We start from the raw sequence: 10,921 nt of genomic DNA, 5'->3' as shown, positions 1-10,921 counted from the left end.
AGCTCAACCAAATTGAGGGATATTTCCTATGTCCTGATGAGCCACTTGTAATGAGTTAAACCCTATTATTCTTGCACTCTTGTGTGAGATGAGCTACAGCCTGCCTGATACACACAAATCAATATTGGACAGGACATTCGATGAAATCATGGTCATAAATGTTTTGATTTAAAAAAAGTCTTAAAATAGAATGACAGCAGTGAAATTAAATCATTGCCTTCAATTGTTTCAGTGTGCCCAACTCCTGCAGATAAATAGTATGTATATACGTATATATCACACAAATATATTACATATTAAATATATGTCCAAAACTTATTTTATACAAAATTAGGGGACAGTGTTATTAGATTTATCCTTGAAAAAAAGATCAACAAAAAATTAAACATTGCTCACTTTGGCAGCACATATACAAAAATTGGAACAATACAGAGATTAGCATGGCCCTTGTGCAAGAATGACTCTCATATTTGTGAAGCATTCCTGATTTTAAAAAATAAATAAATAAAGACAGATAGAGATCCCAGTTTGAAGTGTGAAAGTAAGTGGAAGGCCCATAAATTCAAATCCTAGTACTGGCCCATAATCATACATTGAATTAATTTTTGTATGTCTTTTATTATAAAAAATACTGTGCAGAGGGGCTACAATTAAATGAGTAAGGTAATTTCCTATCAAGTATATTTCCTATCAAGCATTGTTGCCTCCTCCTTTGTTTTTCCCCTACCATTCCTTCTCTCCCACCTCCACGAGTATTCTCCCCACCTCCGAAGTTCTAATGTTTGTTTTCAACGTAGGGTCTTGTACATTGCATTTTTACAATGGGTCAACCCGTATCCTTATTTAAGCATTTTATGTTTTCCCTTACCTTCTCCAAATTAGAAAAATGTATATACAAGATGCAGGGTACCAGAATCAAATGCAGTGAAAACAGGAGTTATACCATGGGGGAGGTACAAAGAAAGCAACAAAGAAATCAATTTATAAATATGTTGGAAACAATCACAAGAAAGAAAAAATTATCTTGGGGTTCATTTCGCCTAACATCAACTTGTCTAAAAATTTCTGTTTTTCTCAGACATATACTAGTTATTGCAAATAAGGGAAACCATGGGATCTATGTTTCTTTGGGTATGGCTTATTTCACTTAATATAATTTGTTCCAAGTCTTTCCATTTCCTAACAAATTGGACAAAGAAATTCTATGGAGGCATGGAATTGTGTATATATACCACATTTTCTTGATCCATTCATCATATGAGGGGTATCTGTGTTGGTTCCATATCTTAGTTATGGTAAATAATGCTGCAATAAACATAGTCGTGCTGGTAGCATTAGTATGATCTTGTTTGTTAACATTTGGGTAAATGCCCAAAAGTGCTAGTTCTGGGTCATAGGGAAGCTCTATGTGGAGTATTTTGAGGAACCTCCATAAACTTTCCAAAGTGGTTGAACACGTTTACACTCCCACAACAATACAGTAAGGTTTTCTTCTATCCACATCCCCTCCAGAATCTGTTGTTATTAGAGTTCTTGATTATAGCCATTCTAACTGTGGTGAGATGGTACTTCTGCTCTTTTTATTTGCATTTCTTTTATGGCTAGGGAGGTTGAGCATTTCTTCATGTGTCTATTGGCCATCCTTCTTTTCTCTTCAGAGAAGTTTCTTTTTGAGTCTTTAGCCCACTTATTTAGTGAGAAGTGGTTTCTTTGAGGATTTGTTGTTGGGAGATATAATTTTTTGAGTTGCAGGTATATTTTAGATATGAGACTCTTTTCTGTTTAATGGCTAGTGAAGATCTTTTCCCAATCCATAGGCTTTCTATTGATCTTGTTAACTATGTCCTTTGCCATGTAGAAGCTCTGCAATTTCATGCAATCCCATTTGTCCAAACTTTCTTTGATTTGTTGTGTTTCTGGGTCTCCATTAAAAAAAAATTCGGCCTGTGCCAAGGAGACCTAGGGTTTCTCCTATTCCATCCTATTTCATCAGAGTGTCTGCTTTGACTCAGAAGTCTTTGATCCATTTGGAGCTGATTCTGGTGCAGATTGATATATAAGGATCTAGCTTAAGTTTTCTACAAGTGATTAACCAATTTTGCCAGCACAATTTACTTAAGAGGCTTTCTTCCATTCTATTTTTTTTAGCTCCATTATCGAAGATTAGGTAGCTATATATCTGTAGGTTCTTTTCTGCCTTTTCAATTCTATTCCATTGTTCCTGATGTCCGTTCTTGTGCCAGTACCAAGCTGTTTTAATTACGATGGCTTTTTAGTGGAGTTTGAAATTTGGTATTGATATTCCTTCATCACTGTTCTTTATGTTAAGGATTTTTTTTCTATTCTGGGTTTTTTTACTGTTCTATATGAATTTTTGGATAGCCTCTTTAATTCTTTGAAGAAAGGGGTTGGAATATTGATAGGTATTGCATTAAATTGGTAGAAACCCTTGGAAAATATTGCCATTTTCACGATGTTGATCTTTCCAATCCAGGAGCATGGGAGGTTTTACCACTTTGTAAGTTCTGTTTTGATTTCCCTTTTCATGTTTTTAAAGTTTACATTATAGAGGTCCTTCCCTTCTTTGGTTAAATTAATTCCTAGGTATTTTTTGGGTGGGCTGTTATGAATGGAGTTGCTTTCCTGATTTCAACCACGCTTTTCTCATTGTTGGCATACAGAAAAGCCATTGATTTTTGAGGGTTATTTTTATACCCTGCTCCTTTGCCAAATTTTAAATCAGCTTGAGTAATTTTGGTGATTTGCTTTTCTTTTATGGCTAGAAATGTTGAGCATTTCTTCATGTGTCTATTTGCCATCTCCTTTCCTCTTCAGAGAAGTTTCTCTTTAAAACTTTAGCCCACTTATTTATTGCGCAGTTGTTTCTTTGAGGATTTCTTGTTGGAGGTTTTATTTTTGTGAGTTCCAAGCACATTTTAGATATGAGATCCTTGTCTGTTGTATGGCTAATCTTCTCCTAATCGGTGGGCTTTCTATGGATTTTGCTAGTTATGTCCTTTGCCATGCACAAGCTCTGCACTTTCATGAAATCCCATTTGTGTAACTTTGATTTGTTGTGTTTCTGGGTCTCTATTAAGGAAATTTTGACTTGTGCCAAGGAGACCTAGTGTTTCTCCTATTCTTTCCATTACTGTTTTCAGGGTGTCTGCTTTGACTCTGAGGTTGACAATTACTTTTGTAAACCGAAACTTGTTTGTTTTTTCCATCTTTTGTGTTCATAGGAGTGTCTGTATTATGTGTAAACAGGCTGTTCTACAAGGTATCTTTCAGGGTGGTAGAGTAGTTATTATATGGCTCTATGTATTTTATAACGACATAGAGCTTTCTCATGACTTACCTACATAAATCTTTTAATGTTATTTAAGGGCCAAGAAGAATGCCAAACTTACATTTTTGTGTCTATCCCCATCCTATTTCTCCCTATTGTCTAGTGGTTTATGTAACACTCAGCATAACTGACACTGGCACATGGAACAGACATGGACTTGATGGATCTTGGCTGTGAGATGGCCCCAAATACAGTAAATATCAGAATCAATGAGATCGAAGCAGTTGTCCAAGGTGCCTAGTTGTATTAACATCCTTGGCTTCCAATGGTCTCACCTGCCTCGGTCAGAAGCCTGTTAATGGTCTGTCACCATCAAAGCTCATACTGAAGTTTAACTATTCAATGTAGCAGTGTCAGGAGGTAGAAACCTTAAAAGATGTTTCAGTCATAAATGGATAAATGTTATCTCATCAACTCTCAAGGGACTAACGTTATCACTGTTATCAGTTGTTAAAAGCAACCTATGACCCTTAATCCCTGTCATTCTAGCACATGCCATAATGCTGAGATCCTCTGTGATATGATGCACCTACGGGGCCTTGTCCCATGTGCTACCATGCTATATAGACTTTCCAGCTACTACTATTAGGCTTGAAATAGACCTTATATTCCTCATGAAGTATACAGGTTAATTGATTTTAAACAATGACAAAATGGACTGAGATTTTATTCCTTTTGTCTTTTTCATGGAACTGAGGATTAAACTGAGGGCCTTAAACTTACTAGGCACATAACTTGCCACTTGTGCCTACATGCACCCAACTCTTTTTCTTCCTTTCTCAGTTTGCTTTTCATATAGGATCTTGTGCTAACTTCACCCAAGTCACCCTTAGTACCCCATGCTCCTATACCTCTACCTCTCAATATCTGGGATTACATGACTGTGACACCACAGTTTGCCCTTTAGACCATACTACTCTTTAGGGGAAAGAGATACAGATCCCTGAGATGTTTATGTGGGTTTGTGTGTCTGGTTGTGTGCTTGTGTGTGTGTGTGTGTGTGTGTGTGTGTGTGTGTGTGTGTGTGTATACACGTGAACTGTTCTTGATGATTTACTTAGTACTGAGGGTGAATCTTCCTTAAGAATCTGTATTCTTAATTCATTCCACTGAAAAAGAAATATTTCTCTGTGTACTAATGGCTCATAACTATAATTCTAGCTCTTCAGAATGCTGAGATTTTTGACATTATTAATGTTATCCCAGGTATTAACCCAATGTTATCCCAATGTTATGCCAGGTGAGCCAGGAAAAGTCCATGACACTCTTATCTCCATTTCATCACCAGAAAAGTCAGAAATGGAGCTGTGGTTTAAGTAATAGAGTAATATTCTTGAGGAAAAACATAGGAATAGCACCTAGGCTTTTATCAAGGCTCAGGACCCATACATAATATCCAGAAAGCACTTGTGCTATTACAATGAGCTCTTATGCTATTGCAAGTCACAATTATGTCTAATGGATTGTCTCTACAGGCCAGTTGCAGTAAAAAAAAAATTTTGTAGTGCTCACTTTGGCAGCACATATACTAAAATTGGAATGATACAGAGATTAGCATGGTCCCTGCACAAGGATGACATGCAAATATGTGAAGCGTTCCATATTTTTTTTTTAAAGAATCTTGTATTACTTCATAAGATATGTTCTTTCTGGACCATCTTTATGCCTCATTTTTCTCTCTGGAATGATATTGAAATAGAGAAAATATTCAGTGAGGAATTTGGTTTCTGGATCCCTCCCTCATTCATTATTGACATGTTCTGTCTTTTTATTTTTTGGCAGTCCTGGAGCATGAACTGAGGGCCTGGGCACTGTCACTGAGCTTCTTTTTTGCACAAGCCTTGCACCCTTTGACCTGAGCCACAGGGCAACTTCTGGCTTTTTCTGTTTATGTTGTACTAAGTAATTGAACCCAGGGCTACATGCATGCTAGGAAAGCACTCTACCACTAAACCACATTCCAAGCCCCATGTTCTCTTTTTAACATATGTCTAACATGTTTAGCTCTGTCCCATCTCTGAAGCCACGGCCATTGTTCTTGAATCTATCCTCAATTTAACTCCTAACTGTGTTTCATTACCTATAACTGCCAAAATATTTTCCACTCCACCCAAGGAACTATCTTTCATTTTCTTAAATTTCACACTTCATTGGTTAATGTCAAACAATAATTCAACATTACCAGTGTCTGAAATTGAGGACACTTAGAATAATAAATAGCTTTTTCCAATGTTTTTCTTTTTTTTAATTCTGAGGATTCAACTCTGGTTTCTGCGCAATCCTTCAGCTCTTCAGCTCAAAGTGATTGCTATACCAGTTGAGCTACAGTACCACTTCCAGCTTTCTGAGTGGTTTATTGGAGTTAAACCTTTCATTCCCAGGCTGCCTTTGAACTGGGAACCTCAGATTTCATCCTCCAGATAGCTAGGATTACAGGAATGAGCCACCAGTGCCCAGATAATAAATAGCTTTTTTTGGGGGGGGGGGGGTCCGGTCATGGGCCTGAACTCTGGCCTGGGCGCTGTCCCTCATCTCTTCAGCTCAAGTCTAGCACTGTACCACTTGAGCCACAATGCCACTTCCGGCTTTTTTTTCTGCGTATGTGGTGCTGAGGAATCGAACCCAGGGCCTCATGCATGCAAGGCAAGCGCTCTACCTCTGAGCCACCTTCCCAGCCCCAATAAATAGCTTTTAATGTGTATCAGGTGATACACAACAACTCAGACCCTTGGGAAGTCTTTTATCTTCCAGTCGGGCAGGATCTAACCCCACTATATGCTCTGGTAGATAACAAAATTAAACAGATTCTACAAATGTAATTAGTTCCCACAAGAGTTGGTATGAGTTATTTCCAAGGTGTGAGTGCAAATTAAGGCCTTTCTAGAAGTCAGTGATGCAAACAGAATGAATCAAACAGTAAGGAGAATATGTTTCTCAAGAAAGTATGGGGGTGCCTAGGAGCTGACAACAGTGGCTGTATGATAGGAGACCAGAAAGCAGAAACCACAGTCTCACCACCACAGAACCTAAACCCTACTAGGCATCCCATAAGCTTGTAAGAGATACCCACATTCTGTGAGAGACTATAGGCTAGTGGCCCCTGCTAGAAACTGAGCAGCTACTATAGTCAAACCACACCCAAGTTACCAGCCCAATCTTATATCCTACAATAGTTGGTATTCAGTGGCCAAACAAATTAATTTGTGATAATTTGCCACATAACATGACAAAATAAATGCATATCTCAGACTGCTGGTGTCTTACACCTGTAATCCCAGCTACATAGGAGGCTGAAATCTGAGGATCCAGATTCAAAGGGATCCCAAGCAGCAATGTCTGTGATATTCATTTTGCCAATAAATAGCTAAAAACTGGAAATGGTGGTATGGCTTAAGTTGCTGTTCACTATTGAGCCATGCTTCTCCTTTTAGCTCTCTTTCAATTATTTTCATAAATTTTAATTTTCTTTACAACGAATGACATATTTTTTGTTAGTTAGTTCTTAGTATGCTTTTATTGGATTGCTTTGGTATGAACAACTCGGGATTGAACTCATACCTCATTTATGGGAAGAAAGAAATCTAGCGATGGGGTAAAAACCAGTTGTTTAAGGATACAGGTGGACCTGTTGCAACAATGAGAAGTACAAGTTGTCATGTCCAAAACGAGCTTTACAACGTCGGTCTGGGGGGGGTGAAGGGGGGGAAGGAAAAGGATTGGGATTGGGGGGGAGGGGGGAGGCTGGGAAGGGATGTGAAGGGTAAACACAGGAGGAGGCTGCAATGCTTGGTAAGAAATGTACGCATTATCCTGCCCATGTAATTGTAACTCCTCTGTACAGTATGTTCACAAATAAAATAAAATTAAATTTAAAACAACAACAAAAAATAAATCTAGCACCTAAGTCACAATTCAGTTGTGGCAGTTTTTTGTTTGTTTGTTTGTTTTTATTTGTCGTGGGGATTGACTTCTGGGCCTCGGTGCTATCCCTAAGCTCTTCAGCTCAAGGCTAATGCTCTACCACTTTAGCTACAGTGCCAATTCCAGTTTTCTGTGTGGTTCCTTGGAGATAAGAGTCTCATGGACTTTTCCTTCCTGGGCTAGCTTTGAATCGTGATCCTCAGATTTCAGCCTCCTGAGTAGTTAGGATTTTATGTGTGAGCCACCACCACCCGGCTATGGTAGGTTGTTGTTTTTTCTTTTTTTTAGCAATTTGAATTTCTTATTTTTGTCCTAATTTAATTTAATATTTTATTTTTTTAATCCCAGGGAATTGAGTATAAGATCCTTTATATGTATGTATGTGCATGCTTTTGTGTACATATGTGCCAATACTGAGGCTTGAATTTCCTTAACTTTTTCCAAGCAAGGCTGACACTATACCACTTGAATCACACCTTCAGTATTTTCATTGCTGCTTAGTTGAAGGTAAGAATCTCTGATTTGCTACTTTGAAGGCTTAGTTTTTGGATGACAGTTAAGAGCCAAACTGTGAGGTCTCCTTACCACTTCGCTCTAATATCTACTTAGGAAAAGCTGGAAGTGTCACTGTGGCTCAAGAGGTAGAGCACTAGCCTTAATGAAAAGCAACTCGTATAAAGTGCCTAGGCCTGATTTAAACCCTGTGTCCTGCAGGTTAAACAAATAAACTCTGAATTGTCTGACAAGTCTAGTTTTAAAACATGATCTTATCAATCTCAGCCTCTGAAATTGCTAGATTTACAGGTTTAAGCCTTTAGTAATGGTGATAGTTTTCTATTATTATTGACAGATGCTTTAAAAAACACATAATGTAGCTAACAGTGGCTCATGGTTATAGTCCTTGATATTATGGACACTGAGAACCTTGGTGTGAAGTTGGGCCTAATGACAGAATGTCTATGAGTCTTATCTCTAATTAACAACCAAAAGGTTGGATGTAGAACTGTGGCCCAAGTTTTAAAGTCATAACCTTGAGCAGAAAAATTTTAGGGACAATGTTCAGGCAATGCATGCAAACCCAAGATCAGCACAAAAATTAAAATAAATAGAACATAAAATAATCCTAGGTATGGCTAGTGACAGTTTGCCTAGTTTTCCTAAAATTCTTAGTTTGATAGCCACCACAAAGATAAATAGACAAACCAACAAATTATGTATCCATAGCCAGATGAAACATTTGCTTAGAAATCTGCACTAATTATATTTTTAAAAACATTTCTTACACTCTTTAATTTAGAAAATTAGCCCCAAAATAATGCCAGTTGAAGAGAAATTGTATGTGATGACTACTTCAGAAACAATACATTTTTTAGTTTTTTAAAAGGAGATGTCACGGATGTCACGTATTTATCAACTTATATATATATATATATATATATATATATAATTAGTAAATAAATTTCAACTAAATATAAACTTCATTGTCCTCTAAATTGAAGTGTTGACCTATATTTTATATCAGAATGAGCATTTACTCGTTTCATTTTTAAAAGTCAATTTAAGTTTTCTATTCAAATTTTATACAAAAAGAATGTGTTTGGTGTTCTAGGAAAGTTCTCCAAAAGTTAATGTAGTGCAGTATGTAGGGCCATTGTGAGATTAACTAGGAATTCTGAGCCATGAAAGACTAAAGTTTTAAAGTTGAAATAAATACATGTCAGAGATATAGAAACAAAACTTGGGTTTCTAGGGATAGACTTTCAAACCCTTTCAACACATTTGGCTGGGTAGATGGTGCTACATTTGGTAATTTTGCTTCACTCGAAAATTCTTGTTGAGGTTTTTGTGTGTAAGAAGAAAATCCCTTTGCTTTCGTATTTATGAACTTCATGTTAAAACTTTAGCAATGGACCTTCTGTGGCCCCTTTTTAACTGGAAGTATTTCAAGATTTTTAAGACCTCAAAATCCTTTTGTACTCTCAGCCAGGCTGTTTTGAACTATTTACTTTCAAATTTATTAGCATAATCCATTTATCATTGTAGGGAGGAGAATCCTATGTGAATAAAGTCTACTTGCTAGAGTTGTTTGTAAGTAATGAAGCATTGGGTATTTTGGGGTTAGCCTCTGTAGAGTAGACTGGATTGAGATGACATTTCCATGATTTATAGGTAAAATCACCCTCTTCCACTAGAGGTGCAGGATCAAATGAATGATGGGCATTGGTTTAAAGTTTCTTTTATTTTACTATGTATGAATCTTCCATCATATATATATATATATATATATATATATATATATATATATATATATATATATATGGCTTGAATCTTCCTGATACGTTGTTTTATATACATTTGGTTTTACACGATGTGAATTATAGTTTTTTAAATTAAATAAGCAGGACATTTGGCTTTAATCATGTAAGAATTTGATTAATTTTCAGAGGAAAAATATCATCAGAATTAAATTAGGTTATCATCATTCGAAAATAAATATTGAAAAGATATAAAGCAGAATAATTTATGGGGTGCTTAATATATTCAGCCTTTCTTGTTTATAAGGTTTGTTGTGACCTGATGGTAATAGATTTGCAATGGGTAAAAGTGTTGTTGGTCACACAGAGTTGTTACTTCAGCAAATGTATGAGAATGTCTGATGATGTTGAACCCTAGGTTTCTGAGAGGAAAAACACAGATATAAGTCCTCAAAGATGCTGACTAAAATGAATGAAATTCACACTCCATTAATAGGAGGGAAGGGCACCATTTTGTTTGCTGTCTTCAACAGCCAAATGCATTTTTCTCTGTAGGTGATTATAAGCAAAGAGGAGATTGTAGACAGACTCAATTCGTGGATCCTATTCAATGAAGAGAATAAGGAGATGTCTGGATGGCTGGTGTAGACGAACAACAATTCTACATACAGCAGACAGCATTATTGAAGAAAGGTTTGAGAAGTTTCAGAAGGTGAGCCAGCAGTGTCCAGGCAGGTGTAGTTTGAACACCCTTCTCACTGCTGAGAATCTCATGTTACAGGCAAGTTTTCTATAAGGATTGAAAGGAACAGTTGCTTCTTCTGCATTGGCAAGTCTGATAGGAGAAGGGGCTTGTGTCTCCTAAAGTATCTTGGTGTCTCAGAACCCTGAAGGAGTCTAGTTATTGCAAAAGAGCAGAGGTCATTCATGATTAAATTGATGATTTCATGTAGTCACTAGGCCTCAGATGTAATGTAGTTCAGTAACACATGTAACAAGAATTCATGTAGTTAAATGAAATTGAGTTATATCCACTTGTGAATTAGAAGTAAATTAGAAGTAGATTAGAAGATATCCATGAGAGAAATCAGTGGGGCTGTTGTATCAAGAAAGTAAGAACAAACCACATTTTGAATTTGTTTAGTGAGCACTTCTTGACTTTCCAACGTTTCCCTGTGAAATTGCATTAACTCTCATATATGATGAGAATTTCTCAATTACAAAACTCTATAAGACGCATGCCATGTTTGTGGCTAAGAAATAAATGCGTTGGGGGCCAGGCACTAACGGCTCAATCCTATAATCTTAACTATACAGAAGTCTGCAAACTGAAGATTGAAGTTCAAATCCAATCAAGACAAAAATCTCCCTTTAGTTCTCCAAAACCATGGAAATG

At 36.8% G+C, this 10,921-nt stretch overlaps 2 non-coding genes across 2 annotated transcripts; both read left to right on the top strand.

The window, feature by feature from the left end:
- The first annotated feature begins 388 nt into the window (after positions 1-388).
- On the top strand, positions 389-492 carry LOC138829879 (U6 spliceosomal RNA). The gene has a single exon (XR_011372763.1). It is a non-coding gene; the product is annotated as a U6 spliceosomal RNA (small nuclear RNA).
- Positions 493-4,853: 4,361 nt separating this feature from the next.
- On the top strand, positions 4,854-4,957 carry LOC138829878 (U6 spliceosomal RNA). The gene has a single exon (XR_011372762.1). It is a non-coding gene; the product is annotated as a U6 spliceosomal RNA (small nuclear RNA).
- Positions 4,958-10,921: the final 5,964 nt, after the last annotated feature.

This window comes from Dipodomys merriami, unplaced genomic scaffold (assembly GCF_024711535.1).
Source record: "Dipodomys merriami isolate MVZ:Mamm:240054 unplaced genomic scaffold, mDipMer1.0.p SCAF_1777, whole genome shotgun sequence".
Lineage (NCBI taxonomy): Eukaryota > Metazoa > Chordata > Mammalia > Rodentia > Heteromyidae > Dipodomys > Dipodomys merriami.
This window is presented reverse-complemented; position numbering and strand designations above follow the sequence as displayed.